This window comes from Culex pipiens, chromosome 2 (genome assembly GCF_016801865.2).
Source record: "Culex pipiens pallens isolate TS chromosome 2, TS_CPP_V2, whole genome shotgun sequence".
Classification (NCBI taxonomy): domain Eukaryota; kingdom Metazoa; phylum Arthropoda; class Insecta; order Diptera; family Culicidae; genus Culex; species Culex pipiens.
The window spans coordinates 213,871,991-213,881,277 of record NC_068938.1 but is presented as its reverse complement, the minus strand read 5'-3'; positions in this window follow the sequence as shown (position 1 = coordinate 213,881,277).

Below are 9,287 nucleotides of genomic sequence, written 5' to 3'. Positions count from 1 at the left end.
ATGTATGTAACCATTTTTATGAGAAAAATAGTGCTATTTGTTAGTATTAGCTATTTTGAAGGTTATTTTGTAGGTATTTTCCTTTAGTAGATTTACTCGATTATATAAGCACCAGAAAACTCTGATCCCAACTTTGAATTAATCAGCCGTTGGAAGGTAGTCCACATCTTTGCTTAAGATAGTAAAAAATGAAATGTTAGTGACGATTTTTGCTCAACAAAATCAATAGTATTCTATTCTTATCTCAGATAGCTATTATCGAAGCACCGCCAGCGGGGTTGACATTTGTTCTGGGGTTGTAATTGGGCTATAAAAATTCATGTAAATTTTATATGACCTAAATTTACCTCCCCTGGATTCAAAGCAAATTCAAAAATACAAAATATTAAAAAAGGATTTTTTTATTATTTTGTAATCTTTTGGAAGTAACACTACAGTTTTCATGTCTTAACACTTGTAGCCCCAACGGGCTCAAAAAAGTTGGAAATGCATTTTCACCGGCTCATACAACCCTTGAAAAAAAAGTTGGAAATGCCTTTTTCATTGTAACTTAGGGTAGACGCATCTGTTTTGGATCTACCTTGTTGTAGGTGATTCTTGACATCCTTCCGGATCGAATGCAACAAGAATAATCCAAATCGGTTGAGTTTTCGCCGAGATACAGCCGGATGAAGTTGCATTTCCAACTTTTTTGACCCCCTTGGTGCTTCGCGTAAGTTTTGACCCCGTTGGTGCTACAAGTGTTAAGCAGTGATCAGTCTAATGCATTTTTGGGACATTTGAAACTTTTTTTAAATATAATTTTTTGAAACAACAGAAGCGAAACTTTTGGAGAAACAATATTTTTACGAATAAATGCTAAAAAGCTATTTTTTGCAGAGATGCAGAATAAAAAAATCAAATTGCTTTTAAAATTTTAAAACAAAAGTTATCAATTCAATTTTTAAACATAAATACAATTTTGCTTTAATAATAATTCAAATATCAATATCAATGATACCTTTTTCCAAAAGTTTAACGTCTTTTTCCAATCTGTGATCCGGAAATTCAAAATTTGTTAATAGCCTATAGCACCCTATTTGATTAAAAGTACAAAACATGATGTTATGGATTTTAAATAGTTTGTAATCGATTTTACTTGTTGGTATATGTCAATGAAAATTTCAATATTTAGTGCGGATTGCCCCTTGATTTCTGAGGATATTTTGAAGGGAAGACAAACATTTGAAATAAAATTAGCATTGGCCTAGGCTGCATCGCTGAAATTTTGAAGTTATCGCAGTTTTAGTGAAAAAGGTTGATTTTTCCCGCTTTGTCTTTTTTCATTTCGGTCATATTCCGGAATCCTGTCAATGAACTTTTCCCATTTTTGGGTACGTTGGGTAAAATTTTCTGAGGAATACTATAAAAACAGTTTCAGACACTTTCTTTGATTCAGACACCGTCAAAACGTCAACTGAAATTTTCATATGACTTTTTAAAATTTTATGCTGTATTTTTTAAATTTCAAATGGTTTTTCCTTGAAAGTGGGTTGAGGATGCAAATAAAATTGAATGTCTTTAACGTGTTTGCAAAAATAAAAAAATTTCGGATACTTTCTTATCAATCTTTCATGTTTTCACATGAAAAAATGATAAGTTCTCAAACATACTTCAAAAAGATTTTTTTTAGGAAATCTGGAATTTTTCTTGCAGTTTGTCGATCATGACCATTTTCATTTATAATTTTCATGTTGCTTTCGTTAAATCTCAACTGGTCTTTAAAAAATACTTTTGAGATATGTTTTGGTGAGTTTTCGATTTAATTTTTTTAAAACGTTGGTGTGGATGTTCAAACAAGAACAATTAAAAGTATTTTTTTCTCATTTTAAAAATCTGTAAATTTATATTTTTGTTAACAAACAGTTATTTCAATAAATAATAAAAATAATAAAATGAAACTCAAAAAATAATGTTGTAAGATTGAATTCTGTCAAACACTAAAATATTTTTTTTTAAATTTGTTTATTTTTGTTGTAATCTTTCTATCATTAACAAAACCGTTTTTTCATTCTTGAAAATAAAATAATTAATATTTTTCATTCAGTTCTTTTTTTAAATTCATCTGTCATTAATTTCTTCTCAATTATTTTAGGTTGATTCAGACAAATTAAAAAGAACAAAGAAATCATTTTATTTCGCGATCACAAGTTCAAAATTTTCATGATTTTATTTAAAACATCAATTTGTTATCAAACAGTTTAGAATAAAGGAAGGGGGAATGCAGTTTTGCAAATCAGCCAAGGGAGGAATGCAACGTAAAAGGTTGAGAACCACTGAACTAGAATGTAAATCAGATGATTTAAGTGTGTTCTGGGAGTTTTATTTCTACAGAACGTGACGAGAAATCAACAGAGATTATACAAAATAGAAATCTAAATTATTTTTCAAACATCAAATAATCAAATAATTACACAGACCAACAAAATTTCGGCGCAGGCTTAACTCGATGGGAAGAATGCAGTTTGTGGTCCCCAGAAGCACGTGCACTTATATTTAGACAGGGCCGAATGGTTGTTCTTCAAATTTTGTATGGGGACCATCCACAAACCACGTGGACAATTTTTCGGTAATCTCAACCCCCCCCCCCTCGTGGACAATTGTCCATAGAAAAAAAATCTTTTTTGTATGAAGCGTGGACAATCGCCATACCCCCCCACCCTAAAGTGTCCACGTGGTTTATGGATGGTCCCATGGAGGATTAGTGCTATTCGGTTCTCCTACATATTGCATGGAATTTTTAATTGTATGCAAGAGCGACGAACCGCCTTAATTCTCCATACAAACTTTGGAGAAAAACTAGTCGGCCCTGTCTAAATATTTTAGAAAAATTCAAAGTCAGGTGTTTCTGGGGACCCTAAAAGTCATGCTTCCCCTAGAGTTGAGCCTGCGCAGTCATTTTTTGTAAATTTTTTTTGTGGGTCAGTGTTATTTAACAATGCTTTTTTTTGTTTTTTTTTGTAAGTAAGTTTTTTGAAGTCACTAGTGTAATATTTTAAGTTTTAACTTTTAAATTGCAATCGTTGTCTTGTATACAGCGTCAATTACTATAAAATTAAGGAAATACCTATTTCCTGGCCCCCCGTCACAATGGAATTTTGCATGCAATTTTACCCAGGCGACTCTTCTATTCAAATAAGTTTCTTATTTTTTTCCTCACCAACTTCACGCCTAATACCATTCAACACCTTCGCCAAAAGTGTCGCCATTGTGTCTGTTTTTTTACAACTTCCAAGAAGGAAGGCCAATTCATGCGATCGCCCTAAGACTAAGCCTAAGCCCGCGACTCGGCAAGACGGTGGTCTCAAATTAAGCGCACTTGTCATGTGTGCACCGGTGCGTTGCGCATAGAAAAGCGACACATTTGTCGCATTGTTCTCACTTTTAGTATTTTCCTAGTTGCCTCCGTGGTCCAAGGTGTTTAAAGCCAGCCAACAATTGGGATTGAAGGAAGCTTACTAATTGCGTCTTTGAATGGGTGAAATTGAGTCCTTCTTCAGTCGTGTGATGGTGGCCAAACTTGCAAGTGGCGGAGTGTAACGACCTCAAAATCACACTATTATTCAGCGCAAGTATGCAAAACCAACTAAACTTAAAACCGTCTTTCAAAAGTCGCCTCGCCTTTTGTCATCGGCTAATTGGGCGTCCCTAAGTAGCAGCAGCTTGAGCCGAACGTCCAAGGTCCACCGCCGAATGGCAAAGTGGCAGCGGCGAACCCAAAGTCATGCCTAATAAATTTACTTCTGACATTGACGGACGAACGAACGATCGATCGATCACGCTGCAGAAATGAAAACCCATTGTAGGGTGGAAAATGGAAAATAGTATCACTGCCCTGTGATGGCGATGATGCAACCGATCACTGACAGTGCGAAAAATCGCCTGCATCTTTCGCATAAATTTTCCATACACCACCACAACTACAAGTATACTCACATGTACGCGATTGGTAGATTGCATTGTAACAAAAGGTACCTGAATGAAAAAATTTGATTGGAAATGGCCGTGAGCTATCAATTGATTAAGCTATCGATTTCAAGCCGATGCAATAAATCAGTGGTCGACTCATGAATGGGAAATTAATCGAATTAAGTCATTCAATTGTTGAGGGTAACAGCCATGGCATTGTCAACTTGACAATGGCAATCGGATTAAGAAAGGTAATTGCAATCGGAATCTGACAACTAACATGCATAGGAAATTGTACGTAACATATTTAAATTCGATATGGTTTAGTTCTTTTTCTAATTCGTTCCCAATTAAATTGGTTTAATCTTTGTTTAGATCATATGAAGATTGTATAACGAAAGGGTGGTCAATTATACTTAACAGGCTCACAAATAAATAGATTTTTGAGAATATCTCACTAGCTTGGACTTCACACTGATATTCGACAGTATTTATCAAAGATTTGTCATGACCTTCAATTAGGCTAGATTTTCAAACTCAGAAAACATTGTTGTCTTATATTTCCCGATAAAAAGTCACGATATTTTCCGAGATGCAATTGTACTGATTAAGGGCACATCTGAACTTTTTTCTATTAGGTCCTAGAAAAAACGAAACGAAGTTGACTTCATAGCTGTCGGCCACCATTGCTAGTACCAACCACTAGTGTCTTCCTTTTTATCTACAAGGACTTCACCGCCCTGGGCTCCTAAGTTTATTAAAATATGGCACGGAGCGACGGCGCCGAATACCCATATTTACACAAAGAATTTTAGAGCTCCCGCCGCGGGATTCGAACCGGCGACCTCTGGATTGTGAGTCCAGTGCGCGGTCCGATTGATCCACACGCATTGATCCACAGCAAATGTAAATATTGAAAAAGAAAATTCTTTCTGAGCAAATCTCTACGAAATCGGCCGATTTCGTGCATTTTATTTTTTCAAACTTGTTGAGGGCCATCCAAAGAAGCCATTTTGTGTAATTGGTTCACCAATTCAAGGCTCCAACAATGTTGGCATCCATACAAAAATGAAACGTAAATATTCGAAACCAGTATTTTTTTGAAGGAATTTTCTGTTCGGTTTGGTGTCATTTGCAAAAATGTAAGTCTTCATCTATACTTTTTACAAAAAAATGGTACACGAAAAAAAAAATCCCGATTTTTTCAATAAATACTTTTTTTAAAATCAGTTCCCAAAAAATCAGTATTTAAAAAAAAATTATACTGTGGTGACTGCGATTGTCCATTTCCGATTTTTTTTTTCGAATAGTTTAGAAAATTTCCAACAAAATTGCCAAAGAGACTTTGAAGATTGGATCTGTGGTTGCTGAAATACAGTGAATAATAGAAAAAAGAAACGAGAAAATTGAAACAGCCCCCATTTTCTCATGCAGAATGCAAAATGCAGAAATTTGTATGACCCAATCTCACTCAGAGACCCAATGTAACCCCCTGATGACAGTAGCTTTCCTTTTTAAATGTTAGTTTGATTTTTCTACCCAACATTTTTTATCAGACATTAAAATTTCGAGCTACGGAGTCCTCAAATTATAAATTGTAGAAATTCCGCATCCGACTCCAACTCCATATCCGGCTTCTGAAGAATCAGCGATTCCGATTTCGACTTCAATAAAAAAAAAATATTGGAAATTAGTTGCCTCCGACTCTGACTTCGTCTTCTGACTTAATGCTTCAAAATAATGAATATTATGTTTTTTTTTGCCTTTCTTACTAAAGAAAGGTATAGGTTTTACTTTAAGCCAGGACGTCATTTCCATCTTCGTAAATATGTCGATTCAGCATGAATTTTAATCGGAAAAATCGTCAAAAAATCACACTGCATCGATTTTCGACGCTCTATCGATTCACCTTGACAGAACTCGTCTATCTCCAACCCTCGAATTTTGAGAAAATAAATTCCGTGGAGGTCGAGTGATGTTCGTATGTGGTAAAATTTTGCAAAATTTTGTGTCGCGCCGTTCTCAGCTCCCATATATCCGATTTCGATTCTTCTAAATGCAGATGAAAGCTAGTGTGCTGAACCTGGGCGAGTTGCCGCGCAAATTTCGAAATATCCATCTGTTTTCGGATGCGGCCAGACTTTTCAACAAAATACACAGTTTTCAAATGAAAATATTTTCAAATTTTTCCATTTTCATATCTTTTATTTATCTCAAAAATTGCATTTTTCGGGCCCTACAACCTCCCAAATTTTCATCCAGATTCATAATATGGTTCTGGAGTTAGAGCCGTTTGATTGACCTACCATAAGAAAAAAAAATCCCTAAAAAAAGGTAAAAGCCCACCTGGTGACCTTCGCCAACATTTTTCATTTCTGATTTTATTCAAAATTTCTTGCTACATTCATAGCACAGACCATGAGTGAGCATCTGAAACAAATTCGACATCGATCGGCAATCCCGATCAATTTTTAGAACGATTTACTTTTTGCCTTTCTTACTAAAGAAAGGTATAGGTTTTACTTTAAGCCAGGACGTCATTTCCATCTTCGTAAATATGTCGATTCAGCATGAATTTTAATCGGAAAAATCGTCAAAAAATCACACTGCATCGATTTTCGACGCTTCGTCGCCAAGTCGACAAGTTGTCAAGTTGAGCTTCGAATACTGGCGCGAGAATGCTGGCGCATATATTTGCTGGCTCGTTTTATACTCGTTTGTAGTAGCTTGTCTACCGATGTTTCCTACAACATGTAAGATATCGTAGCTTTTCGGTTTCTTTTGCTCTGTCCTTTTTTGCATAACTGTCCAATGTTTATGCAAAAACTTTTGTGACATAGGACATTCATCCGGCTACAATCAATTTGTTTCCCGTGCGCTCCTAAAATCGCCTAAATGTAGACTTCATTTTCGTAATTTTATTTAACAAAGTTCATTGGATTCCGATAGGAGCTTTCCAAGCTTTCATCGTTTATATCGTTTTCAAAGTTTTCAATGCTGGCGATGCCAATGGCTTTCTACCTAAGGTACTCGTGATTGAGTGTGTAGTGGTGCGGTTGTAAAAATAGCTATCTCTGACTCTGTCACATTCGTAGAAGCTGAATGGCTATCTTCCCTGCACCGTGCGGCACACGCGGTTCACTTATACCTCGGTTTTTCTTTGCGCCTACCGCGGTGTGCGTTGTCACTGGCACATGTGAAGCTTTCTATGCTCGCGTTTGTCATAAACGCTTGTTTGATTAAGAATATGTACAATTAAAAATATTCTTTTGGTGAAAATGGCGTTTTTTGTTTCTTTTGGAAATCATATCATTTATAATACTTTGCTTTCATCATAAGACTTTCTTCTTCTTCTAAACAAAGTCAATGTTATGAATTGAAAGAAGTTCTACCATCGTTATATTCTTTAGTAAGAAAGGCTCTATCTCACCCCAGGTGGGATTAAATCGGGTTTTTTATATATATATTCTATGAAATTAAATTTAAACCATCCGGAAATCATGTACACCGAAAAAAAAGTTGTATTTTGGAAGGTTGAAAATTTGTTTGGTTGAATATTTTCCTCTTTTTTGAGTAATTTTACCTAAATAATGAGTTAAAATGTAAAGCTGATCAAAATTCACCAAAAACTGATGAAAATTTACCAGTTCCAGATGAAATATGATACTTTTTTTTTGACGCAAAATCTGTCACTTGTTACCACATGATGTATTTTTCCTGTTAAATAAATTATTGACTAAAAAAATTGAAAGTGAGAAGAGAAAATACTTGTTATATGCAACATAGTTTCTGTTGACGTAGGGAATGGATTGACAATGTTTCGACCAAATAAAAAAATACAAAATAAAAATCGCGATTGTTATTTTTGAATATCTAGAAAGAGAATTAATCCTTACTTATTAGGGTCATTTCAACAAGTTTTTGTCACCTCCTTCAAAAATTTTCCCAAAAATCAGGGGGCATAAAAAGTAAATATTGACTTAACTTTTAATTTTCAGTGAAGAACTTAAAAATTAAGGAAAAGAAATATTTTCATATATAAAAAAAAAAACGAAGTTGACTTTATAGCTGTCGGCCACCATTGCTAGTACCAACCACTAGTGTCTTCCTTTTTATCTGCAAGGACTTCGCCGCCCTGGGCTCCTAAGTGTATGAAAGTATGGCACGGAGCGACGGCGCCGAATACCCATATTTACACAAAGAATTTTAGAGCGCCCGCCGCAGGATTCGAACCGGCGACCTCTGGATTGGAGTCCAGTGCGCGGTCCGATTGATCCACACGGGCGGGTCAGATATATTTATGAATATTTTGCAATATTTGGATAGTACCAAAACAGTAATATGTATAAAGTATTTTGTGATACTTTTTGTTTCGATATTCGGCTTGAAATTTGAAATTAAATTTTTTGCCTCCTTTTTGGCCTAGAAAAAATAGCTTACTCAAAAGACAATCTCAACAAAACAATTTTTTTATTAATTTGTTGGTTTACTGCTTGCAGCACAATCGAACGAATAATGTGTTAAAAAGTGTCACTTATAGTTTAGTCATAGTGTATCATGATGTCAGATCTCTGGCACGTTTTTTTTAAATTTATTGTATCTGAAAACTCGTCTATTTCATTTTTTTTAACCTTCTTGTTTATTTATTCCTAAAGGGTAGAATTTGGGTGCTGAATAGTGGTTCGCAAAACGGCCTCAATTTTGAACTGTCAAAGTGGAACCAATTTACTTTTCGCCAAAAGTAGAGAGTATTGTGATCGATAATTAAAAATTCTTTATTTTATTTTGCAAGAATGAAATTTTTTTGGCTTTTGAGAACCAGGGGTTGAATTCAAGAGACCTTAAGAAAGTTGAAGGCGAGATCTATTTTTTTATAATTATGAATGGAAGTTGTTTATGGAGTCGATGCGGTTGTATCCATCCAGAAGCTTTCTCTATCGTTTGATTCCGTTTGAAAACCTGGTTTAGTGAAAATCCTTTCTGTTTGTTGGATCAGCTTCGCCAGAATTAGCGATGTTTTTTTCGCTAGATCAGGAAGAGCTGCAGTATTTCAAAATCAGCCAGGGAATTTATCTGCGAAATCACAGAATGACACTCTCGCCGCAGATCTTCGTTCACCGGAAAAAATAGAAATCACTTCTAAACGATCGAAACGATCGACAATTTTCCAGCAAAAAAATGTCAAAAACTAGACAAAATAAAACACATACTACTGATTATAAAACAGCTCATTTACGCACGTTACGCATTCTCTCTATTCATCACCCAGGGTAGAACATTTGAGTTTTTGGCACACAGAAATTTTGATTTTAAGCAAAAGGTTGTCATCTTTCTTTTTC